This window comes from Nyctereutes procyonoides, unplaced genomic scaffold (genome assembly GCF_905146905.1).
Source record: "Nyctereutes procyonoides isolate TBG_1078 unplaced genomic scaffold, NYPRO_anot_genome, whole genome shotgun sequence".
Lineage (NCBI taxonomy): Eukaryota > Metazoa > Chordata > Mammalia > Carnivora > Canidae > Nyctereutes > Nyctereutes procyonoides.
This window is the reverse complement of record NW_026575125.1, coordinates 4,746,546-4,764,449: the sequence shown is the minus strand read 5'-3', so window position 1 is coordinate 4,764,449 and position 17,904 is coordinate 4,746,546. Positions and strand designations below refer to the sequence as shown.

The following is a 17,904-nucleotide window of genomic DNA, read 5'->3' as shown; positions in this document are numbered from 1 at the left end:
TTCTCTACTGCACAGGAAAGTGTTTTCATTCTTTACTCAGATGTGGAAAGAAATTTTATGACTTGTTGAATTATCAAAAAGGAGATATATGCTTTTCCACTCTGTTAAGAGAGGGAAAGGATCACATACTTTCAGCCCATCAAACCAGAGCATGACAGTATCTTCCATTCAGTCTCTTGTATGGCGTGGTCTTCTGGGTAAAGGTTCAGTCTTTCGTATCCCCACTGCCCCATGCTTCTCTGCAATGTAACATCCGTGTCTGTAGGCAAACTACCATGACCTCATGGTGCTCGGGAGAAAGAAGACTTAGATCCACACAGGTTCCCTGAATGCTCACTCTTCTCTGCAGCAGAAAAAAACCCTGTGTGGTCTGGATCCTGTACTCGGTTATATCTGTGCAATCTATCCCGCTGGGTGGGTGTGCCACCATGTGTCTCTGGTCTCCAAGCTGTACCTGAAAGACTTCCCTCTCCCTCCCCCTCCCCAGGCTTCGGTGACCCTGTAACCTTCTCAGCACCTCCATATCTCCTCATTACACTTACATAAGATTCCCTACCTGTCACACAAAGGCTCAGCTCCATGCCATGTCCCTAAACTCTGAAGACACATCCCTCAGACAGTATCTCTGCAACCAAGTGAGACTATGAGCCACTGGGAGAACTGGCTTTGTCTGAGAGCTCTATCATGGCCCCAGCAGACACCATGGAGACGGGATCTAGCACTCCAGAGTGCTTCCATACTATCTCCCTGTTTCTATAGCTCCATCCTAAAACAGTTGAGGGAAATGAGGATCCTGGTTTCTAATCACTGCTCACTCCTGCTTACCATCTCCCAGGAAAAAGACCTAGGCTTCCCAATTCATTCCCCATGTCTATGTCATTTCCTAAGTCAATGGCGCCAAGAGCTCAGCCTTAAGAAATGGAGCCTCGGTGTCCATCAAAAGATGAATGGATAAAGAAGTTGTGGTCTATGCATACAATGGAATATTACTCAGCCGTTAGAAACGACAAATACCCACCATTTGCTTCAACGTGGATGGAATTGGAGGGTATTATGCTGAGTGAAGTGAGTCAATCGGAGAAGGACAAACAGTGTATGTTCTCATTCATTTGAGGAATATGAATAATAGTGAAAGGGAATATAAGGGAAGGGAGAAGAAATGTGTGAGAAATATCAGAAAGGGAGACAGAACATAAAGACTCCTAACTCTGGGAAATGAACTAGGGGTGATGGAAGGGGATGAGGGCAGGGGGTGGGGGTGAATGGGTGACGGGCACGGAGGGGGGCACTTGACGGGATGAGCACTGGGTGTTATTCTGTATGCTGGTAAATTGAACACCAATAAAAAATTAATTTATTAAAAAACAACAAAAAAACGAAAAAAAACCAACAAAAAAAGAAATGCTACAGCAGTGCTCGCTTCGGCAGCACGTATACTAAAACTGGAAGGATACAGAGAAGATTAGCATGGCCCCTGCACAAGGATGACACGCCAATTCGTGAAGCGTTCCATATTTTTAAATGACAAATACCCACCATTTGCTTCGATGTGGATGGACCTGGAGGGTATGATGCTGAGTAAGTCAATCAGAGAAGGACATTTGACAGTCTCATTCATTTGGGGAATATAAAAATTATTGAAAGGCAGTAAAGGGAAAGGAGAGAAAATGAGTGAAAACATCAGTGAGGGTGACAAAACATGAGAGACTCCTAACTCTGGGACGAACAAGGGGTAGTGGGAGGGGAGTTGGGCGGGGGTGGATGGGGTGACTGGGTGATGGGCACTGAGGGGGGCACTTGGCGGGATGAGCACTGGGTGTTATGGTATATGCTGGCAAATTGAACTCCAATAAAAAAAAATAAAAAATAAAAAGTTGGGAACTGAAATCTGTTCAGTTTGAAAGTTCCAAAATACCCTGGCTCAAATAGATGGAATTTGGTTTTTTTTTGGAGGATACTGCTTTGTGAAAACTCAGAAATGTTTTTTTTCTTTATAGGAATAATGCAAAATTGCTAAATCTACAAAGCTAATCATAGGAGCTGAAGCTAATTTTTAAAACTAAACCAAGTTCATAGTCAAAAGAACATTCAAAAACTTAGAATGAAGCTAAAATTAAAGTTGTCCTTTCAGTTTTTTGTTATCCATATGTGTATTTTACTTGATATGTACATGATGATTAGAGTCCTGTTTTCTTTTTGTCTGTAACATAAAAAAAAGAAAGAAAGAAAGAAAAGAAAAGAAAAGAAAAGAAAAGAAAAGAAAAGAAAAGAAAAGAAAAGAAAAGAAAAGAAAAGAAATGCTACAGCTGACTGTTAGTGACCTTCCCAAATTCACCTCCAAAACCCTTTCCCCCATGGGATGGTATTTAGATATGGGGCTGATAGCAGGTGATTAGGTCACGAGGATGGAGCCCTCAGAATGGGGTTAGTACTCTTCTTAAACAGACCCTAGAGAGCTCCCTCACCCATTGTGCAACGTGAGGCTCTAGCAAGAAGACGGCCATCTACGGACCAGGAAACAGGCTCTCACGTGACGCTGAATCTGCCAATGCCTTGATCTTGGACTTCCAGCCTACAGAACTGTGAGGAATGCATTTCCCTTGTTTATTTTTTTATTTTTTGTTTTTTATTTTTTATTTTTTTGCATTTCCCTTGTTTATAAGCCACCAATTCTATGGTATCTGTTATCGCAGCCCAAAAGGACTCAGCCAGGGGCCCTCTCGACACCCCTGAAGAAGCCGGATCTGGCCAGACATTGCTGTGGACGTGGATCGTTCAACTGATCTCAGAACCAGATTAATGAAAACAAAAATATCGTCGTTATTCACATTTCACTTTTGCAAGAGTGCTAAGAAGGTCACCAAGTGGAAGGACACGCCCTGATTGCAAGCCAGCTTCATCTCATGCCTTTTCTATTTACTATTGGACAACTACTTGACACCACCACGCCACAGCAACATATGCCACCCGGGGCAGTAAGCCGCCGCACACCACCCTCACACCGGCAGACGACCCCTTTCCAAGGACGACACTCAAGGAGGATTGCCTTATAGGTCCGTTGAGGTCCAAGCAGTCATGGAGAGCCAAGTTTGGGAAGTGGCTGTTTCCCATTTTCAGGCCCCTGGAAGTCTTACCTTCAGACCCGCTGCAGTCTCTCAACTCAGGGGCTGCCGGGCAAGCGTGTATCGTCCAGACGCACGGAAGGCTCCCTAACAGAGTTACAGACCGCCCTCCCGGACGGCCCAGCACTGCAATCTGATCAAAGCCACGATGAGCGACAAAGTTGCCCACGAGGCAGCAAGGGACCGTTTCTGAGGCTGCGAAGCGGAGGGCGGCGCAGGGAGGCCTGCGGCCACCGGCCAAACTGTCCCCGCAACAGCACCCGAGCAGTCTAGACGCTGCGACCTGCCCCAGGCATCGGGTCTTCTCATTACTGACAACTCCCCGGAGCCGGACCACGTTGGCAGACCGAAGAGAGCGCGCTGAGCCGAGCCCCCGCACTCTGATCTGAACCGAGGCTCTGGATTCCGCCTAGTCTTTGGGTGAACGCAGGGCCCCAGAGTATCTGTGTTCTTGCAAATCTGTTAGGGCAACTGAGGCGGAAGAGAGGGGGCAGCTGCCGACAGGGACGGTGTCTGGATCTGTGTGCAGAGCTGGCGATGGGCCATGGACATGGGGACGGGCGTGTTCTCTACAGGAACGGGGGCACAGGTGTCATGGGGGTCAAACCACAGCAAGGGCGAGGGCTGCACACGGCCTCTAGGGAGCAGCGTGAGTGAGGCCCTGCTACCTGCTGTCTGACCAGGGGACAGCTTCATGTCTTGCGGGCCCAGCATCCTGGTGGACAAACTGAGAACACTCACATCTAACTCTCAAGCAGTGGATTTATCACAAATCCAGTCCTGGACAAGAAGCCACTTCTCTTTCTCCTTAATGACAGCACTGCCCATTTGGTCTGATCATGGTCTAAGCATAATTTTCTTTTTCTTCTTTTTTACCCTATAAGTCCCTTTTGTATATTATTTCATAACATATACCATCTATGGTGTAGGAACCCATCCTTGGTCAAATCAAGTAGTGGATGTTCATTGGTAAATTCACTTAATACATTAAAAAAAAAAAAAAACTTATAGGGTTAGTTTCCAGCTCTGTCACTTACTAGCTCATTGACACGTTATAAATTATTTAAGCTCCCAGAGTCTCCACTGCCTTTGCTTCATAAAGGAAGTGTTTCACAGGGTTATGTGAAAATTTAAAAATTGTACATGTAAAGAAAAATAAGGTGTTTATGTGTATGCACATGTATGCAGGGACACAAAACGTGTACATGCATGTATACACATGGCACAAACATACGGACATGCATGTGTGTTCATACATATAAATATTTCCATATCTTTTGTCAAAATATCAGCAAGACTCTCTTATGCCCTATTCATCACAGAAAGTAGCCTTCTATGGCTTATCATTATGGTGAAGGTTACTTGTGAGTTTTTGGTTAGAAAACATTTTCCAGGGGCACCTGCACGGCTCAGTCCAAAGAGCATAAAACTCTGGATCTCAGAGTCATGAGTTTAAGCCCCATGTTGGGTGTAGAAATGAAAGAAGAGAAGAAGAGAGGAGGGGAGATGAGGTGAGGTGATAGGGAGAGAGAAGAGAAGAGAAGAGAAGAGAAGAGAAGAGAAGAGAAGAGAAGAGAAGAGAAGAGAAGAGAAGAGAAGAGAAAGAAGAGAAGAGAAAGAAGAGAAGATTTTCCATATGAACTCACTGGACATTGATCGTTGGCACAAGCTCCTATCACATCAGGTTACACAGCTGCCCCATTGTTTCAATCCTAAAGAGTTATATTGCACTTTCTATGTCAAGTTCACAGTTTATATAAATTTAAGGCCTTCTGAATATAGTCTGACACTAACATCTTACAGCAAGTCTATCCATCTTGAACAACACATTCTCTGCCATATTCCAAGACTTAGTCACACCCCATCAATGAAGAGACAGGTACGCATGTCTCCGCGTTAGTACACTTAGTTTATTATTCATATCCTGTGTTTCGGCCATATCCATACCTGAGGTTATATCTGTAGGTCCATCTCTGTTTCCTCTATGTCTGAGTATATATGGGATTTGAGCTACAACATACTGTCATTTGTGGCTTTCACTGCCTTTGTAACTTGACTCGCTATTTATGGGGAAAAAAATACGAAGAGAGAAAATATTTGTAGACCTCATACTGTTCCTGTGTTTCAATTATTCTGCTTTTAAAACCACATTGAGACCACCTGTAACGGCCCACACGGTAAGAGTGTCACAGTACAATGCACTTCAATGTTTGTCTCTCTAGGACCGGGTGCTCACGAAATATGAATTAAGTGACAACGTGGTCCTAATGAAGATCATGCCACAGAAAGAGACCCCATTTCCCAGAGTAATGGCCCTTTTCAGGTACAAAAATGCCAGGGCAAGGCAGGGGGCCTTCAGCTGGTTTCAGCTTCCCAATTCTGCAGGCTTTCTTCTGTAGCAGACACTGATTTAGGTATCAAGATCAGTGCATTGGATTTGAGAGCGATGGTTTGCTGACTTCCTGGCATAGCCATTTTTCTCTTTGCCCTAGACCTTGGTTTTCATTCATTGCTGTTATCAAAATAAGTCATTTTAAGAGCATGTTCTACATCTCTGTAGGTGAACTATTTGATTGTTAAGTTTTGCATTAGCTATCTTTGACAGGAATTACCGCTATGATGTTCCTTCTCAAAGATTCAACTGGGAGCAGGTGTAAACGCAGATTGCCACCAGGCCCCACACCAGACTGACAAAATGACATTCTGAAACCAAGAAGGTTGCCAGGTAATCTGTACATGTCTGAAAGATTGAGAAGCACAGAAGTCAGGCATGGCAAGGCATCTCATTTTGCAAATTGAGGCCACCGCTTTCCAAACTTGGATACACACTACAAATTACATAAGGAGATTTACGCCGAGATTTTGTTATAGTTCTATGGAAGCACTGGCACTTTTTAAATATACCCCTCCTTTGGGGTAATAGGCAACTGCCAATGATACGGGAAACAGAGGTAGAAGAAAATATATTTCCTTACTACCTACAACAAAGACAGCTCAAGAATTCTTTCTTGGCCATCGGCTTCAAACTCTAATGTCTTCCCTACATCACCAAGATGAAGAACTTGGTTTTAATTTGTATTGAGAAGAAAATTAAAAAAAAAAAACTCTAGGCTTTGCAAAAACCAAATATAAAAATTGATTTGTATGTATATATGTACCTCCCCACACACATACAAAGATTTTTTTTAAAATCAAAGTAAAGAGCTGATCATGGATGATTAGAATTAAAAAATGAAGTCATATTGGGGCACCTGCCTGGCTCAGTCAGTAGAGCATACGACTCCTGATCTCAGGGTTGTGAGTTCAAGCCCCATGCTGGCTGTAAAGATTAATTAAAAATAAAATCCTTAAAAAATACCTTAATAATGCATATAGTATAAAACAACATGAACTGAGTGGATTTGCAATTATTTGCAGGGCCACCTGGGTGGCTCAGTGGTTGAACATCTGCCTTTGGCTCAGATCATGATCCTGGGGTCCTGGGATTGAGTTCTGCATCAGATTCCCCACAGGGAGCCTGCTTCTCCCTCTGCCTTTGTCTTGGCCTCTCTCTCTCTCTGTCAGAGTCTCTCATGGACAGATAAATCAAATCCTTAAAAAAATTAATTAAAAAAAAAGGAAATATTTGCAAAGAGAACCTAGACACTATTGGGACCAAGTGGAACTTTTAAATACTGAGAATGTTTATTCCTGAGTGCCATACAACCATCTCATTCTGAGACTTTAAAGATGCTGACACCTGCACACATCAAGAACTCAAGTATCTGAGATTATTACCTACGTGCAAGTCAACAGGCTACCTGCAAGTTTCATTAATGTTGGTAGAAGATGAGAGATCCCGGGTCAGAGGAGAAGGAAAGACTGTTATTCACAACACAGCAGGAGCACGGACACTACCATATTTACATCAGTTCCGCCTGCCCCAATATCCTTCAGGGTGACCCACATGTGCTGAGATGGAGCCTCCACGAGATGTGGGTTAAGTTATGGAGAGAAATCCTGAGTTTAAAGGAACCTGAATGCTTTATAACAGAAAGTACATACTGAGCACCAGCGTGGTACCCTTATCTTTCCAGTAACACAAAAAATAGCATACCAAAATTGTGAAGGATTGGGTTCGGTAAAACTTTAATTCCAACAGGTTAGGTCATCTCAATGTAATAACAGTAAACAAAAAAAAATTTTTTTTTGAGAAAAAAACTTGCAGTTTAAATTAATGAAAACTGGGTTATGTACTTTTCAATTAGGCCTTCTTTTTTTAAAAGATCTTATTTATTTATTCATGAGACACAGGCAGAGGGAGAAGCAGGCTCCAGGCAGGGAGCCCGAAGCAGAACTTGATCCCAGGAACCCAGGATCAGGACCTGAGCCAAAGGCAGACGCTCAACCACTGAGCCACCCAGGCGCCCTCAATTAGGGCTTCTTAATGAAGAATTTTGCCTTTATGTGCGTCCCATCAGGCCAAAATTTTAAACAGTAATACAAGTATCCAAGGATATTTTTCCATTACTTTCATTAAATCATTTTTCTAAATCGAAGATTATTAAGTATGCCTTGACTCTTAACATATTAGTGAATTAAAGTCAAATATTAATGCTCATGTACAATAATAAAACACTGAAGCTAAGAATCTGTAAAAAGGAAGCACTGGGGGCGCCTGGGTGGCTCACTCGGTTAGGCGACTGCCTGTGGCTCAGGTCATGATCCTGGGATCTTGGGATCCAGCCCAGCATCTGGCTCCCTGCTCAGCGCAGAGCCTGCTTTCCCTCTCCCATGTCCCCTGCTGTTCTCTCTCTCTCTCTCTCTCTCTCTCTCTCTCTCTCTCTGTCAAATAAATAAATAAAATCTTAAAAAAAAAAAGAGAGAGAGAGAGGCACTGACCATATAATTACATTCTCAGTCATGAGTTTGCTGGTGACATAAATTGAAGGCAATAGGAATGACAACTGGTATCCCTTAAAGGATAATAATTTACCAGGCACTGCACTAAGCCTTGTGTGTAAACATACCGTTTAATTTTAAGAAAACCTTGGCGTCCATCCTGTTACAGGCATACCTATTTCATGCATCAGGATGTGGAGGTTTAGAGAATCTGCATAGTTCAAAAAGTCACATTAACTGCAGCAAGGCTCTGAAGGCAGACACAACCAAGTTATTCACATCCACACCTCTGCCAATGAAAACTTAAATAAAGAACAGCTTAAACATGGACCCTAAACACATCTGATTCTATAGACAAAGTAATTGTTTCATATATCTTGCACCTGGGGTATATGTGAAACTGGTACATTGTCTTTCTCTTTACAGTGGATTAAAAACTATTTAAATGAAGAAAACACCTAAATTTGTGTCACCTAAGCCTTATGTAAAATTACACTGTATTTATGGTCTCCTGGATGTTAGGAACACATGCACATTTTCATCCGTTGTCTCATTTTATAAAAACAAAAATCTAGAAATGTGCACAATCTCATTTTCTTTTAAAGATCTTATTTATTTATTCATGATACACAGAGAGAGGCAGAGACCCAGGCAGAGGGAGAAGCAGGCTCCATGCAGGGAGCCCGACGTGGGACTCGATCCCGGGTCTCCAGGATCACGCCCTGTGCTGAAGGTGGCGTTAAACCGCTGAGCCACCCGGGCTGCCACAATCTCATTTTTTTTTTTAAACAATAAAGCTTATTCTTTGTATTTCATTCACATTTCCTCCTTATGCAGGCACACATTTTACAGCTGCAATCTTGCCATGAATAAAATTTGGGTTTTGTCTTTGTCATTTAATTGACAAATATTTTGAATGTTGTTCTATAAACATAGGAATTATCATTTTAATGCTGTGTGTGTTGGTTCTATCAGTTTACAAAACATTTTTCACTCCTTTACCCACTAACATGGGGTTATTTTAATTCACCTTTTCATTCTTTGGGATACTTATTTATTTAAAGCATTATTAAAGAGTAAAGTAGACATTCATTTATATCCCACTTTAAATGTCTTTATGAAATGGATAATCAGAAACTTTGAACCAACAATGTGTGATACCAGAACTTTCATTATAAACTTACTGGGAGGGATCCCTGGGTGGCTCAGGGGTTTAGTGCTTGCCTTTGGCCCAGGGTGTGATCCTGGGGCCCCGGAATCGAGTCCCACATCGGGCTCCTTGCATGGAGCCTGCTTCTCCCTCTGCCTGTGTCTCTGCCTCTCTCTCTGTATCTCTCTCTTTCTCTCTGTGCCTCTCATGAATAAATAAATAAAATCTTTAAAAATAAATTAAAAAATAAAATAAACTTACTGGGACAGTGTATTTTATTATATATCCCCAGTCTCCAAATTTATTAAGGTAAAACCAAGTGTCATTTTTTTTGTCCGAGTGTGACTGCTTGCAAGGAGCAAAGCCATCTCAGGCTAACTCAAAAACCGTTGGTACAATTTTCAACCACTGCTGGAGGCAAAGGTAAATCTATAAAACAGGGCGAAGAAGAAAATAAGGGGTAAAGAGGAGGAAGACCTGCAGGACGACAGCAGGAGGGGCTCCTGCCATTTTATTCACTTGTCCTTTCCTACCACCTCTCCTTACAGTCTTCCAACAAGAACCAACACAATCTCTTGAATCTTTTAAGGACACAAACTCTCTAGAGAAAATTCGAGTTACCCTCCATCTAGCCATGGATTCTGACCCAATTCCACACTCCAGCCACTATCTTCCCCACGAAGCTGCTGACACAACCATTGTACCAGCGAGCAGGGATTGCCAGTTCAGCAGGACTTGGGAGTTGAGGAGACTCCTCAGAGAAGAGAGGAAGTTTTGTTGAAGACCTGACCTGCACTGAGATGACCTGGAGATCTGGGTAAATTGCAGATTCTGATTCTGTATGTCTGAGAAGTTCTTTCTTTCTTTCTTTCTTTCTTTCTTTCTTTCTTTCTTTCTTTCTTTCTTTCTTCTTTCTCTTCTTTCTTCTTTCTAAGATTTTATTTATTTATTCATGAGAGACACGCAGAGAGAGGCAGAGACACAGGCAGAGGGAGAAGCAGGCTCCCTGCAGGGAGCCCGACGTGGGACTCGATCCCGGAACTTCAGGATCAAGGCCTGAGTAGAAGGCAGATGCTCAACCACTGAGCCACCCGGTACACCCAGAATATGCTTTTCTAATAAATTTCCACATGATGCTCCTGACTTGGAGACCAGGACTTGAATCACAAAAGGAATAGGCCACTGGTTCTCCAACTTGGCTGCACAACACACTCACCACGAGTGGTTTAACATAGTAATTTAAAAATCCTGAAAATGAGAATTACATTGCTTCTCAACAAGGGCAATTCTCTTCCCCAGTGGATCACTGGCAATATCTGGAGATGTTTTGGTAACCACAAGGTAGACAAGAGATGCTAGGCTACATGCATGGAAAAGTTCAAGTGAAAGATGCTGCTTGATACCTTGGAGAGCACAGGACGACCCCCCAAGAAAGCAAAATCTAGCCCCAATGTCAATGCTCGCAACATTGAGAAACCTTTGGGGAGCTCTTACTCCAAATCATGCCCAGCCCCCTTGCTGTTTACTGGTGTAAAATTAACGTCCAAATACTTCACTGATGGATGGTTGGCGAATCTATGTTAACACATTAACTGAGCAATGGGTGTTAATAATTGGCTTTCTATAACCATGACACAGAATTGCAAAAGCCAGTGCTGTATTCAGCTCTGCTATCAAACACAATAGGACGGGAGGGGAGAAGTCTGCCTATTTTGGCAAATTTTGGAGTGCCGGCCCTTGAAATTGTTCTTTAAGTTCAACGATGAATCCTGCAAGGCAGATTTCTGAGAATGATTCATTGTATTGCGATGCTTTTAAATCTCAAATTCCTTAGGAAAGGCTTCTCTGTGTGTTTGAACATGTTATTCTTTGCATTGTGCAGTGTAGCTAAGTGCTTTATAAACAGGGTGTTTTATGACCTACTTGAAAAGTAAACTACCCTACATCTGCAGGATGAAAGTGGAGGCTGGCTTGTACCACTGAATCAAAGAGATAAACTTAACACTCTGCAGAAAGTTGCAGGGGATGCTTCTTGGAGAACCACTCAGGAAGGGCTTTTTATGAATTTTATTTCACGCAGTAGCTTATCTTGTATTTCCTGTATTTCTTTCAGAACGCTGTGAAAATTCTTCACGGAAGGAAAAAAAAAACCTCAGTTGGCATTTTTCATGCAGCACAGAAATCAGATATATGTATCAAACAAATAAAAAGAAAGCATATTTGTTACCTAGAACTCCAGAAGCAAAAAAAAAAAAAAGAATATCAAAAGACTGGAAAATGCTAATTATCAAGAAGTAAAAAATTGTAAAATTCCAAAAAATTACATTAATGAAAGTCCTTCATTGCTAATACCAACTTATAGCTACATAAGTGAAAAAACATACGAATAAACCAATGACCATTAAATTTGATGAGCGTGTGTATATGTCTGTGTATGTGCACATAAGTATGGGTGTATGAACGCAGAGGCCAAGGGTAGGATTTTTACATAAATGAGCTTTAAGCTTATGTTGGGGTTATTCTATCTGCATGAAAACACATCTATTTTATTTTGTCACCTTATTATTACATTAAAAAAAAAAACAAAAAAGGGGTGCCTGGATGGCTCCCTTTTGGAGCCAGCCAGCCAGTGATTGTCTGCCTTTGGGTCCTGGGATCAAGTTATGCATCAGGCTCCCCCTAGGGAGCCTGCTTCTCCCTCTGCCTGTGTCTCTGCGACTCTCACAAATAATATAAAATAATAAAAAGACAAAGTAAGAGTAGTTAAAGAATAGAGGGTATCATGAACAGTATGATTATCACTCCCAACTGTTGAATTGATCAACCAAAAATCAGCACTGATTGCTAAATATTCTACAATGTTAGGTCCTTACAGAGACTCAGATTCCAAAGGAGCGTATTTCAGTGCTTCTGGACATAGTCTGTGTATGAAACAGATTCAGACCTTAACATTCCCCTATTTTTTTTCAGCTTAAGAAATAAATTTTGGTTTAGGCCCAGCACATTAAAAAAATGAGAGAAACCGGGCACTCAGATTTTTTGTAAGAGCTCTGAGCTGTTCTTCCAAGGAAGAGCTGCCCTAGCTGTCCAGACCAAATCAAAGAAAACCTTAGCCAACCCCAACACAAGGAGTATTGTGATGGTGGATGATGTTCACGTTCCTTTTTGCAGGCAGGCACAAGGAAGAAGGACCTGATGCCGTATGGTTTGGCTACAGCAGCACTTTCAGGTTTGTAGCATCAGACGCACGTCCCAAAGGAAGTCGTCGATTGTATCATCTTTGGTCCAGATATATAGGAAGTGAAACTAGCCATGTCGCTAGAGAGGCTGCATGTGGAGCTGGCTTCCCTGACAAAGACTCCTGCTCACGCTGTCACCGCGGTTTCATCTCTGTTCACGCAGCCAAGACCACAGGTGTTAGCTTGATAGCTTCTGGGCAGCGTGGCGTGGTCATGAGTCTGATGTCTGTATTGTCATTCAAGGAAAATGAGGAAAATGGTTCTTGATCTCAATGAGGCCAAGACTCCAGGTCAGCAAGTGTCTTTAATCTCTAACTTCAGATTGAATTTCCATTGTGGGAGTTCCCTACAGTGACCAAGTTCTTCACCAGTGAGAAAATGGGCCCTTCTGCAGATGGGCTGGCCACTGCCTTAGCCGATTCCCAGCCGGACCAGGATGAGTGCGTGCTGTGCTTACAGCGTGGCCACAGGACTCCTGTCTGATGCTGTATCCTTCAAAATACCAGAAACAGATACAGTTCACAATGATAATGGCATTTGTCCTTCATCTCTGAAGCAGATGGTCAAACTGAAACCTGCATCCATCAAGACCCGTGGCACACGGACAGCTGCAAATTCTTTCATGACTGATGGTAGATCTGCAATGCTGATTATAGGAAAAGAAAAAGCTCTGCCTACACATTATAATCCAAAAGCATATGTGGGAGATTTTGTGTATGTTTCCCAGAATCCAAAAGATCAACTTTTACTTGGACCTCAACATATGCTACTCCAAACGTTCTGGAAAAGGCAGTATTAACAATGAATGAAATTGATGCTTTGGAGTCTCCCGGAGCATTCTCAAGTCAGTTGGTGGCTGATTTTAAAGCCTTGGATTCTGATTGGTTCGCAAAAAAATACCCAGGAAGAAAAAGATCAAGGTTGGATAACTCTCTTTGGAGAAATTTAACAACTGGGTGGACGGCTGTCCCTGGGACACCAATTGGGAGCTAATGGCTGCCGGTTGGTCAAGGCGGCTGCTAAGAGATGGAGGAAGAAAGGAGGCCAGTACGGCTTAGTGGACGCCTGTGCTGCTGGAGGGTAGGCCATGCTATGCTCCCAGAAGCTTATACAAAATGAGAGAGAGAGAGAGAGAGAGAGAGAGAGAGGTGACGTGGAGTTTCTGTGCCACACTCACGAGAAGCAGTGCCATTCTAGTGCATGACGAAATGACATCCGTAGCTCTCAGCTCCTCTTAGGAAAACAGAATTTGTGGCCTTCTGTTAACCTCTTTGCAATTAAGCCTTGCTGGTGTTCTGAGCTTTGCGGCAATCGCGGCTTACTGCTCTTTAAGGGACTTCTTAGTGATCAGAATCTCACGCAGTGCTACGTTTAAGCAACTGTTTTTGTTCTCTATTTTCATTAAAGACTAACTGAGTGGGTGCAATTTGGGAAAGAGTTTAGCTGAGATTTGGAATCGTGTCTGTAACATTTCCAAATTATACACCTTTGCTATTTGTGACCTAAAGATAAGTGTTTTCTATAAAATGCAAACCAATGTGCCTAAAGAAGCTTACTTATGGAAAGATAATTCAGTTTAAATGTCACTGGAAACTTACGGCAAATGTTTATTTTATTTTTTAAAGAGGTTATTTATTTATTCATGAGAGACACGGAGAGAGCGAGAGAGACACAGGCAGAGGGAGAAGCAGGCTCCATGCAGGGAGCCCGATGTGGGATCACTCCGGGATCACAGACGCTCCACCACTGAGCCACCCAGGCATCCCACGGCCAGTATGTACATATATAAGGACCCTGTTAACCTTAATAAGGTGGGAAAGTATTAAAGAAAATAAAAGAAATAAATCATATATTTCGTTTTTTTCTTGTAAAAAAGCAAGTTGGGGGTATCAGCTAACTTCTCCAAATCTGCAATGGGGATTTGTATCTAGTATTTATGGAGTAGATGCTGTGAAAATTTTATTTACATTTCGTGCATATGTCATCTTCACAGAAACATGCTGAAGTAAGATGCAATTTATATACAAAGAAAGTGAGACATGCATATTCTTTGCAGGAGGCCAATATCGGAATTGGGGTCTGAACCCAAAGCCGAGGGTCCTGGACCGTATCTTGCTCCGTCCTGTCACTAGGGACATTCCTCCATCTTCTCCAGGAGGTGGCTGCCCAGAGTCATTCGAATGCACATTTTGACTGGAAACCTGGACTGGTCTCCTCAGCATTTCAGCCAACACACTGATGGTGCAGATTGATTAGGTAAGAGGTTAACGGCCAATATGGAGGAAGAGGCGACTAAGACAACTGGGTGAGTTCCACCACAGCCAGCTCCCGAATATGACCCTGGATCTTGTCCCTACGTTTGGAAGTGTGATTCTCTTCAGCGACCTGACTTCTTCCTCTCTGGGGTAGAGCTCTGTAGTGTGGACCTTGCAAATCATCCGCAGCTAAGTGGGATGGCCTGCCAGGCCTGGGGATGGCCCCCTGCGTTCACATCATTTTACTAGGGCGTCCGTGGTGGTACTCCAGCAGCGCTGAGCAGGTGTGTAGACATGTGGGGGAGTCACACGTGGCGCTAGACACAGAACCACAGCCTCGTGAGTGCAGTAAAGTGGGGAGACATTCCTGGAGGGAACACGGGAGCCCCAGACATGACTGGCTTCTTTGGGCTTTGGCCAACCCCTCGTTAATGAGGAGCACTGATCCTCCCCTCCCACCATGCTCTCAAAGGACTTCTTGGAAGAATCATGTGCGAAAGCATTCTGTAAATGGATGCTGGAAAACTCTGTAAATCAAATCACATTATTACGCTGTGTGCTTTCCTGATGTTAACAATGCAGACGCTACTCACAGACACGTATTTTGAACCTCTGTGACTTTAGAGGTTAACTTCTGTTCATTATTACCAAATAACTATTTATTGTTTAATAATACATGTTTATGTCACATTAATAAGATGTGTGTGTTTGCGTGTGTGTGTGTGTGTGTGTGTGTGTGTGTATTCTGGGTGGACATTCTCTAGTTTGGTCATTTTTATCTTAAAAGGATCCTTTGAAATAAAATTGCTTCCCACATGTTTCAAAGGACTTTCAAGCCTTGATTTATTGACAATTATCTGTGTAGGACTAAATAGGTGTCCTTTATTGAAATGCCAGACATAAGCCCTTTAAACTTTGAATTTTCAAGCTCTGTGGAGTTGGCTCCCGTGCATTACAGTGAGGATATGCTCTCTCTTTAGGGTCATCAGCTTAAAGATGAGCACAGGATGTTTGGCTAAATTAGGTGTACAAGGAGACATTAGCATATGGGCTCAATTCCAGGCAGGGAGTCAGGTGAATGCTTGTGAAGGCATAGCTCCAAATACTGGTTTTCAGGTGAAGCCCCATGTAGAGAGGATGCACCACAGAGGAGGGGAAGGGGAAATGCTACAGGCATAGTTATTCTGAGGGTATGGCTATGCTCTGGGTGCAGCTACCCAGCTGTGTCCACTGGAAACTTCTCTAGCAGCATGGAGGCTGATGCTGAGGATGCCTGATGCTGACACAAGGGGAAATCACATGCACTCAGAACAGGCACTAAGTGAGATTAAGGGACAGGAGCCCGAGCCTTGTCAGCCTTGAGTAAGCGATGGCAGATGTTGGTCTTGGCCTGCCATAAGGAACTCCCGGAGGGCACAGGGAGGATTCAGGAAGGGAAGCAAAACCTGTGCTCTCAATTTAACTTAAATCTAGATCCCAGCTAGGTTGCCAACCCATTCTCTCAGTGTAGACACAAGCTTTATGTGGGCAAAGCACATTGTCTCACACGGTATTCCATACGGAGCTGCAAAGCTGACATGGACATATAGAAAATTGGGACAGGAATGGAGTGCTGGATGGATGTGAGTGAACTTGTCATAAGCCATTGGGTGGAGGGAAATATAAACAATGGGACTGATGCAGGGGCTGACTTGGCCACCTGCACGGATGTCCCCACATGAGATGCAGTGGTGCCGTGCTCCTCAGAATCAGCATCTGTCGCCTTTCCTCCATTATGACAACCGTGTGTTCCAAAAGGCACATCTGTGCAGAATGTGTTTGCTACCAACGCACCCAGATACGTACCTACAAGAAATACTTAAAGACCTCGCAGGATTCAGGAGCATCGGTAGGTCACTCTATGTTTCAATTCCTCTTTCATTATTACTAAACTCAAAATCTACGTCTTTCCCAAAGGACTGATTTTCGTGTGTACGCCGAAAGCAATACAAGGAACTTGTGTTTTGTGATTAAAAAAAAAAAAAAAGCAAAAAAAAAAAAAGCATTTGGCTCTGTGATATTTATTTTTATTAATATTTTTAAACGTATGAGGAAATGTTGCTAAACTCTAAGTGATTTTAGCCATCCTCAAGTTAAGGTTTGTACTTAATATGTTCCTCTGGCCATCACTGTATGCATTAACAATCACAGCCACCAGGCATCGATCGGGCTGTCAGTGGAGGGACGGAGTGCCAAAAATTAAGTAGGTGTTTGTTAAAAACACGAAATCATAAGATTTAAGTAAAATTGAGAGCACAGAAAGGAAATGGTTTCCCTGACTGTGACAGAAATGAACACCTCACACCATCATCCGCTAATAATGTACCATAGTAAAATGTTATTACAACTAACCATCCCTTTGACGAGCAACCTGTTGAAGTTTTCAGAAAAGAAACAGACACAATTTCATTAAGTTATTTTTTTCCTTCATATCCCCCATAGGTGTAATAAAAGTATCAAAAATAGTTTGAAATACCGTGGCTATGAAAGATGGTAACAAGCAACAGGGAAAAAAAAATCTGCATTCTAAAAATTTATCTCAACTTTTATTAGCAGTTGGGGAAGAAAAAGGAGAAAAAAAGGATGAAGTGAATTTCTCAGATGCAAACTTCTTTTCTTAACCTGTAAATATTCATTTAGTTTTACGATGGCATCAATGTTGAATGATAGTTGAATGTGAAATTCAGACCAGCAAATATATTCCCTACAAAACAGTACAAATTAGGTAAATAGAGCATATATCATTGAAGGGATTTTTCCTCATTTTACTTGCCTTTAAAAATATTTATTATTTATTTTATTTTATTTATTTTATTTATTTTATTTTATATATTTTTTCTTTAAAAATATTTTAGATAAAACGCTGGCTTTTAAAAATCCTTTGTCCTCAAAATTGAGTCTAAATGTTATAATCTCATATAAGACAGATGAGAGGAACATATCATGGATCCACTCTGTGTGACTTCAAATCTTTTCACAACAAAATGTCTCCTACTGCTCTTGATAAAAGATCTGAGCCATTCACCTGATTGCTCACACCTCAGTCATTATTAAATAATGCTCATGATCTGACACGGTATCACACTTGAAAGTCCAAGTTCTCCTTTGAGACACCTGACCTCCTGACTTGCCACAACAGGGTGTGGTTGGGGTGACCGCCAGCCTCAAGGATCAGAGCTTTTTGCTTCAAGGTTTCTAGGGAAGAACACGGCTCAACG

At 42.4% G+C, this 17,904-nt stretch overlaps 1 non-coding gene and 1 pseudogene across 1 annotated transcript; both read left to right on the top strand.

Annotated features, from left to right (window-relative positions):
* Nucleotides 1–1,412: 1,412 nt before the first annotated feature.
* On the top strand, nt 1,413–1,519 carry LOC129519031 (U6 spliceosomal RNA). Its single transcript, XR_008666328.1, has one exon. It is a non-coding gene; the product is annotated as a U6 spliceosomal RNA (small nuclear RNA).
* A 9,023-nt stretch (nt 1,520–10,542) lies between these two features.
* On the top strand, nt 10,543–13,511 carry LOC129517678 (trifunctional enzyme subunit beta, mitochondrial-like; annotated as a pseudogene).
* The last annotated feature ends 4,393 nt before the right edge of the window (nt 13,512–17,904 follow it).